Genomic DNA, 9,645 nt, shown 5'->3' on the forward strand with positions numbered 1-9,645 from the left:
AATAAAGTTTGTGATACCTCTGGAAAGAAGAAGAAGAAGAAGAATAAGAAAGTGCAAGAAATAAAAACCGTAGAAGTAAACCCGGTGAAGACAGTTCCACCAAAACCTCTACCTAGGATAGGTGATCCAGGTGAATTTATTGTTCCTTGTCTACTTAGTGATTGTGTCATGTATGATGCACTAGCAGATTTAGGTGCGAGTGTAAGTATTATGCCTCTTTCATTATATAAGAGATTAGGTGTAGGTGAGTTAAGTCCAACGGATATGAGTGTTCGACTCCTTGATCAAACCATTAAGCACCCAGTTGGAATTGCTGACAACCTACCCGTTCAATTAGGTAATTTAACCTTTCTAGTCGAATTCATTGTCATTGACATAGAAGAGGACTCAAACGTTCCTCTAATTTTAGGTCGACCATTCTTAGCGTCCATCGGGGCGTTATTTGATGTAAGAAAGGGTAGAATGACACTTAGTAATGATGAGAAATCGATCACCTTTATGATTCGAAAGTCTAAATCTCCACCAACCAAAACCGTTGAACCAGCGGAAATGATTGGTAAGAACCATGTTGTTTTACCAACTCCAACGGTAGTGCTTAACAATAATAAAATGCCTAAGTGTGGGGAAAATGAAGTAACACCTAATGATGACCTGATAACAAAGAACCCCGTTGTTGATAGGAAATTAAATGATCCCGTTATTAATAGTTCAATGAAGAAACTTATTAAACGGGTTATTGATGCTAAAAGTAAGGGGAACTTTAAGTTATATAACCGGTTAGTATCCAATATGTCGCCTAAAGAAAAGGCGAAGCTAGTTGAATTTGTGGATATTACGGAAAAAGCTGGTCAATGGCTTAAAGCAAAAGTCACAGATATGCAAGTTGATTATGGTCCAAGAGAAATTGATGATGAAGTTAATCACAATTTTGACACCACATCTACCTAAGTGTGAGGAGATTCAAATATTCTAAAAAGAAAATGCTGTTTGGAGTTAGTTGTTCTGTTCTCGTGTAGTTCCGAGAATGGAATCCGATTGGTCTTTTCCACTAGCAGACACTAAAGAACTAGTTTTCTCCCCCCATTCTGAATTTTTTTGTTTTTTAGGTTTTATATGAAATTAATATGTTTTCTTTTTAAGTTTTGTGTGAATTTAAAAACAAAAATTTACTTTATTTCATTAAGTTGAAAAAAATGATTTCTAAAATTCGTCGTGAGTTGAAGACTAGGTCGTTGAGCCGAAATTACTTTAACCGAGGGCGGGACGAGAAATTTTGTTATCATTATTTTTAATTTAATTGATTTAAAGTATGCCAAAAAAAATATTAGATTTTATAAATTTTTGAACGTGGGGTAATATACCCAACTTCAAAATTATGTATGTTTGTATTTTATGTTATATACAAAACAGGGTAAAACAACGCACTTTCAAAGACTGTCATTAAGTTCAGAAAAAGGTACTAATTTTGACGACAAGAAACAAAATATCAAATGTGAAATAACAACAATATGTTTGCAAACTCGGTATTTTTAATCATTTTTCTACACTAATCACCCTCATGAATTTAAATTTTTACTGATTTCTTGCAAATGAGGGCATTGCAAGATCTCAAGTGTGGGGAAGGGTTATAAATTCTTTCGGGTTTACACTTGTTTTAATTGCCAAATTTTGTGAAAATTTGAAAAAATTTCAACTAAATGAATTCAAAATCATGTTTATACATATTTATGAACGATAAAACTAGGTGTTAATGCCGAAATTATTGTTACCTCGAGGACATAAATTGAGAAACAACCCAAAACGCTTGAATTCATTTAAAATGGGATAGAAGAGAATAAAAAGGCAAAGAAAAGAATAAATAAAAGCTAAGTGTGGGGAGAATGTACCAAGTTATTCAATTAAAAACTATCTATCACATTTTTGTATAAGAATTATTGCAGGTACTTTTGCTTTGGACGATACTAATCAGTTTTACCCGGTTTACTGTAATATATTTTAAAGAAAGATGGATCTACACGATGAATCAATTCCATCATTAAAAGGAAGTAAAGTCTTCCGAAAAAGAAACGCGCTTCTTGATTTAGGTCATGAAGTTGTCGTCCAGACCAGCTGTAGGTTGACGAAAAATCTAGAAAAGTCATCTCTAAAATCAGCAGGAAATTCACGGACCTCAGCATCAAACAGGGTCGCCATGTGGTCAGATTTATCCTAACCATGAGAAGGATTTATCTCGCACAATGGGGGGCACCGTGCAAATTAGCTTGATAAGACTAATGAATCAGATCCCCAGAAAGGATAATCTCCTTAAAGATTAAAAATTAGCTTTTAAGACTGATATTACTCAATCCTTGAGATTGACCTTAAAGATTGAGAATTCAAACTCATGAAATTCGATGATATCTAAACTCGAGCTTGAACGAGAAAATATTTTGATCAAAATACAAACCGATTTGTTTTCTGAAAACCTATTTTCAATGCGTTCATTACCATTGAACGTAAAATCCTGAGAATTCATTGGAATTCATTAGGTCACCTGAACCAAATCGGGTGTCAACCGTAAGAACGGTGGTTGCATAGCATGGTCGAAGACAGGACCTTGTGCCAAACCGACAAATTATAAGGGTGAGCTTTACTATTGCTTCTACAAAGGATAGTAAAAGCATCCGACACGTTTTTGGACCATAATTAAAAGCATGTCACGGGACATTGCCTTAACAGTTTCTTGTTCATCGCTTTCCTTTACAACCGGACGGTAGTTTGCCGAAAGGTAATATACGGGACAAGTAAACTGGACGTGTTGCTTTCCTAATACATGGTTAGCAAGTGGGTAACACAAAACCACAAGTGTTGAGCTAAAATTTTCAAATCTGAAACCCACACAACCCACAAAAATATTTTGCAAACACCGGTGAAGGGTTATTCCGGAAAACTTGTCTATGGTAAAAACTAGATTGAATTTTCAAAAGATCAAATGTTTTCATAAAGATCCAATTTTCTAACGGATCTAAATTTTCATAGTCATGTGGAACTGTAAACCGCCTTTCAAATGTGCACTTTGCTTTGGAAACCGAAAGTAAATCGGCTATTTGATTGCAAGTGTCGTTGACCTAAACCCGAGGCAACTGTGGATGACACACCCACCTTTAACCATGGTTCTATCGTTACTATCATTGTTTATACCACCATATCAAAATCACTGATGTACAAAGTGTGAAGAATAAAAATGTGATTCATGTATGTTTTTATTTCAAGTTCTGTATTGCTTGAGGACAAGCAACGCTCAAGTGTGGGGATATTTGATAAGGCTAAAAAGGAATATATATTTCATAGCAATATCCCTCCTAAATAATAGGTTTTCATATGTAATTGTATTATATTTTCATTGTAATTGTTTAAATAAATAAGTGCGAAGACAAAAGGTGAAAACGAAGATTTGAAGACGCAAACGTCCAAAAAGCTCAAATGTACAAGATACAATCCAAGTGGTTCAAATTATTGATGAGAAATGTCTAAAAATGACAAGAGTACAAGTTACAAAACGCAAAGTACAAGATATTAAATTGTACGCAAGGACGTTCGAAAATTCAGAACCGAGACATGAACCAACTTTCAACGCTCGACGCAACGGAGCTAAAATTACAAGTTAACTATGCTCAAGAATATAATATAATATTTAAATAATTCATAATAAGAATAATAATAAATAATAAAAAGTTGTTAATTGAGCATAGTTAAGGGGTCATAAGTGAAAATTTCAAATCACCAATTGTCTATAAAATGAAATTCACGGTGTAATGAAAAGAACACCTTTCTTCATATTTCTTTCTCTCTTCTGTAATATGTAATATATATTTATATTATAATTTTAATATAAGTTAATTTTAATAATAAAGTTATGGTTTAGTTAGGTTATTGTAAGAAATGTTTTACGGGTTTTAAAGTCGAAATTCTGTCCGTGCAACGCTAGGCGATTAATCACCACTGTAAGCTATGTTCTTCCTTTTTAATTTAATGTCTCGTAACTAAGTTATTATTATGCTTATTTGAGCCGAAGTAATCGTGATGTTAGGCTAAAATATTAAGATGGGGTTATTGAACTTTGGACCATAATTAAGGTTTGGGCAAAAGACCGACACTTGTGGAAATTGGACTATTGACTATTAATAGATGGGGGGTATTGTCTAATTGAGTGACAACTCATTGGAGTCTGTCGAACCTATCTTCAAATTAATTAACCTAATAATTAATAATGATTATGGTTGTCCTATTTAGTGACGTTCATATGGAATCTGTTATAATCATTTAATTAATCAATTGGGTTGAGTAATTGATTATTCATTCTAATCAAGTGGATAAATTAATATTCATAAACTAATTAAAATAGGGGTGGATTACATACAGTGATAACTGGTGTAATTGTTGACTGAAGTGATAACTGCGTCACAGTTTAAATCCTTAATCAGTTGGAATATTTGACTTCGGGTATAAGGGTAATTTGACGAGGATACTCGCACTTTATATTTATGACCGATGGACTATTATGGACAAAAACCAGATAGACGTATCAAATAAACCTACAAAGGACAATTAACCCATGGTAATAAATTAAAATTAACACGTCAAACATCATGATTACGGAAGTTTAAATAAGCATAATTCTTTTATTGTATTTCTCATCGTATCTTTATTTACTGTCATTTTATTACTCGCAATTTTATTTACTGTCATTTTATTTATTGTCATTATTTTACGCACTTTAATTATCGTCATTTATCTTTGCGCTTAAAATATAGAATCGACAAATCGGTCATTAAACGGTAAAACCCCCCTTTTATAATAATATTACTACTTATATAATTATATATATTTTGTATAAATATAGTTGTTAAAAATATAGTAAGTATCACCAGCTCCCTGTGGAACGAACCGGACTTACTAAAAACTACACTACTCTACGATTAGGTACACTGCCTATAGTGTTGTAGCAAGGTTTAGGTATATCCCACTCTATAAATAAATAAATAACTTGTGTAATTTGTAACGTATTTTGTATTAAAAATAATAGTATATTTCGTACCCTCACGACACAACATCAAGGTTTTGGCGCCGCTGCCGGGGAGCGCTAAAACGCTATATTTTTAATTTATATCTGTAAAAATATAGTTATAAAAAAAGTAATTTCGGGGACACTTTTTGTGTTTTCACGGGGTATTTAAGTTTTTTTTTAGTTTTTGATTGATTAAAGATATATTAATTTAAATATAATAATTTAATAAATATAATAATATAATAAATATAATAATATAATAATATTGAAATAAAATATAATAATATAATAATATTTTAGAATCAAATTTGATACGTAAGAGTTTTAAAAGTTTTAAAAAGTCGTATTTATTAAATATTTCAGGGGTATATTATTTAACTTGCAATTAATAATTTCTATCATGTCGCTTTCATGTAAATAGTAAATTAATTAATTTCTTTTCATTTACTATTCATGAATAGTAAATGAGTTAAAAAAAAGTTTTGAAAAAAATAATAATAATAAAAAAATTATTAATTCCTTTTAAAAAAAATTGTGTAAAAAAATCGTTTTTTTTAAAGAAAAAAATTCGTTTTAAAAAAAAAATTGTAAAAAAAATCATTTTTTTTAAAGAAATTTTTTTTTTAAAAAGTTATAAAAAAATATATATATAAAAAAAAAATTTAAAAAAAAAGTTTTTTTTTATTACCTTTAGATTTTTAGACTCTAGTTACAATTTTTAGTATTAAGTTTAGTTTTGCCATAGTTATTTTTATTTCTAGAATTTTTAGGTTTGCCGTAAAATCCCTTAAGTGCGTATTCCTTAGACTAAGATTTATGTGCTTTAGAATTTTGCGACGCCGTTTTTCTCGCTACTTTCTTATTTTTATTTTTCGACGGCTATTTTTCGACCTTTTTCGACGCGTTTTTTTCTTTCTTATTTCTCGCTATTCTAGTTTTAGGATAAGATTTTTATTCTACTTCTTATCTAAATTTCTTAAAATTACGAAAATTTATTTTAAGTGGTTAAATTGATAGACATCAAAATTTTCTGATTCGTAGTAATAGTTGGATTTGTACGTGGACCGGGTTATTGGAGCCAAACAGTACTCAATTATATTGAGACCAAACGAATCCTGCCCCTCTGCTGCATCTCAATTATATTTCGTACCCTCACGACACAACATCATATATATATATATATATATATATATATATATATATTTATATATATATATATATATATATATATATATATATATATATATATATATATATATATATATATATATATATATATATTTGAAATAATAATATTAATAATACAAATATTTATATCAATATTAAAAATAATAAGAAAAATGATAAAAATATTAATATAACAATTATATTCAATCTTGCAATTAAATTTAATATGATACTACTTATTATTTATGTAATATTATATTATGTGATGATATTTACAAAATAGTTAACATTTATATATTTATATATATTTTTAATAGAAATCATAGATTTATAATAACATATACTTATTTATATATATTAACAGTACTTAATTATTCTAATTGTTATTTTTCATTTTAGATTCCAATTATTTAAAGTACACTTTACTAAATCAAAATATTATATATTCTTATATTTATATTTATATAATATATACATATTTATTTACAAGTAGTGGTTCGTGAATCGTCGAAAATAGTCAAAGGGTAAAATGCATTCATGTAAACTGTTCCAAAATTTTGAGACTAAGTTTAATAGACTTTTCTTATCGTGTCCAAAAATATGATATCGTATCGAGAGTTTGGTTTAAAATTAGTCGAAAATTTCCGGGTCATTACAAAATACTCCTAACTTTCATATCTGTCATTCTTCTTTTTCATCTACCACCGGAGGAAGTTATTTTCTTCTACCATTACCTTGGGGTTATAGTGTTTTTCATTCTCCCGTGTCTTTATATTGCTATACGCATTGATATACACGGGTTGTAATTTCGGGTTTGTTATCGGACTTTATATCTCCCCTTATATTTCAATGTCCCTACTTCTGTCTTCTATAATCATTGTCATTCACAGTTAATACTCCCTCCTATTTGCTGCGATTTATACTCCAATTTCTATTTCGGAGCTTTGTCCCTTCGTTTCTTCTTCTTGCGATTAGGCATCTCTTGTAATGGTCCAGAATTCGTAGGTATGGAGTTTTGGATGAACATAGTTAATGTTTTGAGAATGTAATCGTAATGGCACGATCTTGATTTGTCAAATTACCAGAATATCCGGAAAAGACCGAATCATCAAGAAAAATATTTTCTTGATATGTTTAGAGGTTAAATAGAATAAAAGAGTTATGTAACATGGTTCATGATGAGGGTGTGATATGTGAACCTTTATCAAGTTCCATTAGAAACTCAGCATGACTTACTGTAATATAATCACGTTGATCAAGTGTCATTATATTATACTAACTCATGCTTCAGCTCCCAACACCACTTCAAAAATATTCATATTTTAAACTCGAAGGTTTCAGAATTTAGAAACTAAAATAGTTTCTTTTTTGATGTTACACAGATATCGCAATGAGAAAATTGATTTTCGATAAGAATGATTATGGAATTATCTCCAGAAATATGGAGGATATTTATAATGAAAGATACGATGATATCTTAGAATTTCTAATATCAGAGGATGATGAAGAATATTGTCCGCAAGGGTTTAGATTCGGAAGCAAGGTATTCGTTAATGGCTTCAGCAGATACTGAATGATTTGGATTCTTTGAAGGCAGGTTTAGTCTTTGTGATTTATGCACAGCCTCCTTCATACTTTGTTCAATCCGTTTTCCAGTTTCAAACCTTCTCTTTTTCTGAGCTTTGCCAATACACTATTCTTTATCATCAAACTTTTGGCTGTTAAGGTCGTTTACAGGTTTTTCTGCTTCATCAGCATTCAAAGTTATCATAACCGAATCGTCGGTTATCAATCCGAGGTGTTTTCAAAAGTTTGAAGGGTTTGCATGAAGATTGTAATTGTCAAGATACCTATGATGTTCTAGAATTTTAAACGATACAATTTTTTTTTTCTGGGTTTATGAATAGAAGTGATGTTCTAGCACAGTTTTGAAGTCAAAGTATAGCATTTGAAAGATGTAAGAATCTATCTAAGAGTGATGTTTTCTGTTAAATCTTGGCTTGGATTCTGATTTTTCAAAATCAGAATATGTAATTGAATTTGTATGGAAACGATTGTATATCGCTGTGAGCATAGTTAATAATTTTTGAATCAAAGTTGAAGAATGTACAGTATAACATATTAATTGTGAACTTATATATTTTCCGAGTATTACCTACCCGTTAAAGATTTCACAATTAATACTTTGTACAAAAGAATTTTTTTTATTACCGTCTTTATGAAAATATATGTATGTATATTTTCTTCAGATGTAATACAGATTTGATGAGTTAATATCATATTAAGCTCATTTGATTTTTGAATTGAATGAATAATCTCTAAAACATTAAGGATTACATAATCTTCGCGGAGTATTTCACTAATGAAATCAATACTTCATTATTTATTCTTATTCCTCGGTGAAGGATGTTGATGCTCGTGGAATTTTTGTGAACCTTACAAGGCATAGATGATGTTTTATGGAAAGTTTTGAGTATATCGAAAATGAAAATGTAAAATCAATTATGTAATTGAATAATACACTTGGTTTATTAGGAAATGGAATTCATTGAGTTGGAACAGAGATTTGTAGTTAACAATGGTTAAGTTGTTAACGAAGGATGTACATCATAGCATATTAGTAATATGAATTAACCGAGTAGTATTTACCCCTTAAAATTCACACGTAATAGCTTAGTACGAAAAGATTCATGATGGTTTTACAATTTATATATATAAGATATACATATAAATTCTTTAGATGAATTGAGTTATTACTTCATAACTCATTGATACAATATACTCGTTGTTGACTCGTAATGACGTCCACGGTGCTTTCTTGAACTGGCGGAGCTTGTGATGTTAGAGGTGCTGCTGATTCTGACGATGTTGACAGCACTGACTGTGCTGGTGAGGCTAAGGGTACCGTTGATGCTGTTGGTAAAACAAGTCTAGCTTGTATCTTACACCATTCGGATAAGGGTTTCTACTCTATCTGATTTAGGGTTAAGGCTAGAATAGATAATCTCTAAACTTTAGAAATTACATAATCGTCGTAGAATGTTTCTCCGATGAAGTTATGAATCCATACTTCATCGTTTGTCATTGCTGGTACTTCTTGGTACCTATGGTGTGTATGATGTTGATATCCGAGGTACAGATTGTGATGTTGAGGCGTGTGATGCGGATGTGGTTGTTGGTGGTGGTAATGATCCTGTTGGTGTGGATGATGGTGGTACCGGTTATGCTGCGGGTGCTACTGCTGGTGTTCGTAACCCTTGCACCATATTCTCCAAAGCCACTACCCGAGCACGAAGCTCGTTGACTTCTTCTATTATACCGGGATGATCGGTGGTTCGGACGATCGGATAAATAAGATTTATAATATGGGATAGTATATAATCATGATGAGATACTCTGGAAATGAGAGAGAAAATAGTATTACGAATAGG

Source organism: Rutidosis leptorrhynchoides, chromosome 4 (assembly GCF_046630445.1).
Source record: "Rutidosis leptorrhynchoides isolate AG116_Rl617_1_P2 chromosome 4, CSIRO_AGI_Rlap_v1, whole genome shotgun sequence".
In the NCBI taxonomy this organism is placed as follows: Eukaryota; Viridiplantae; Streptophyta; class Magnoliopsida; order Asterales; family Asteraceae; genus Rutidosis; species Rutidosis leptorrhynchoides.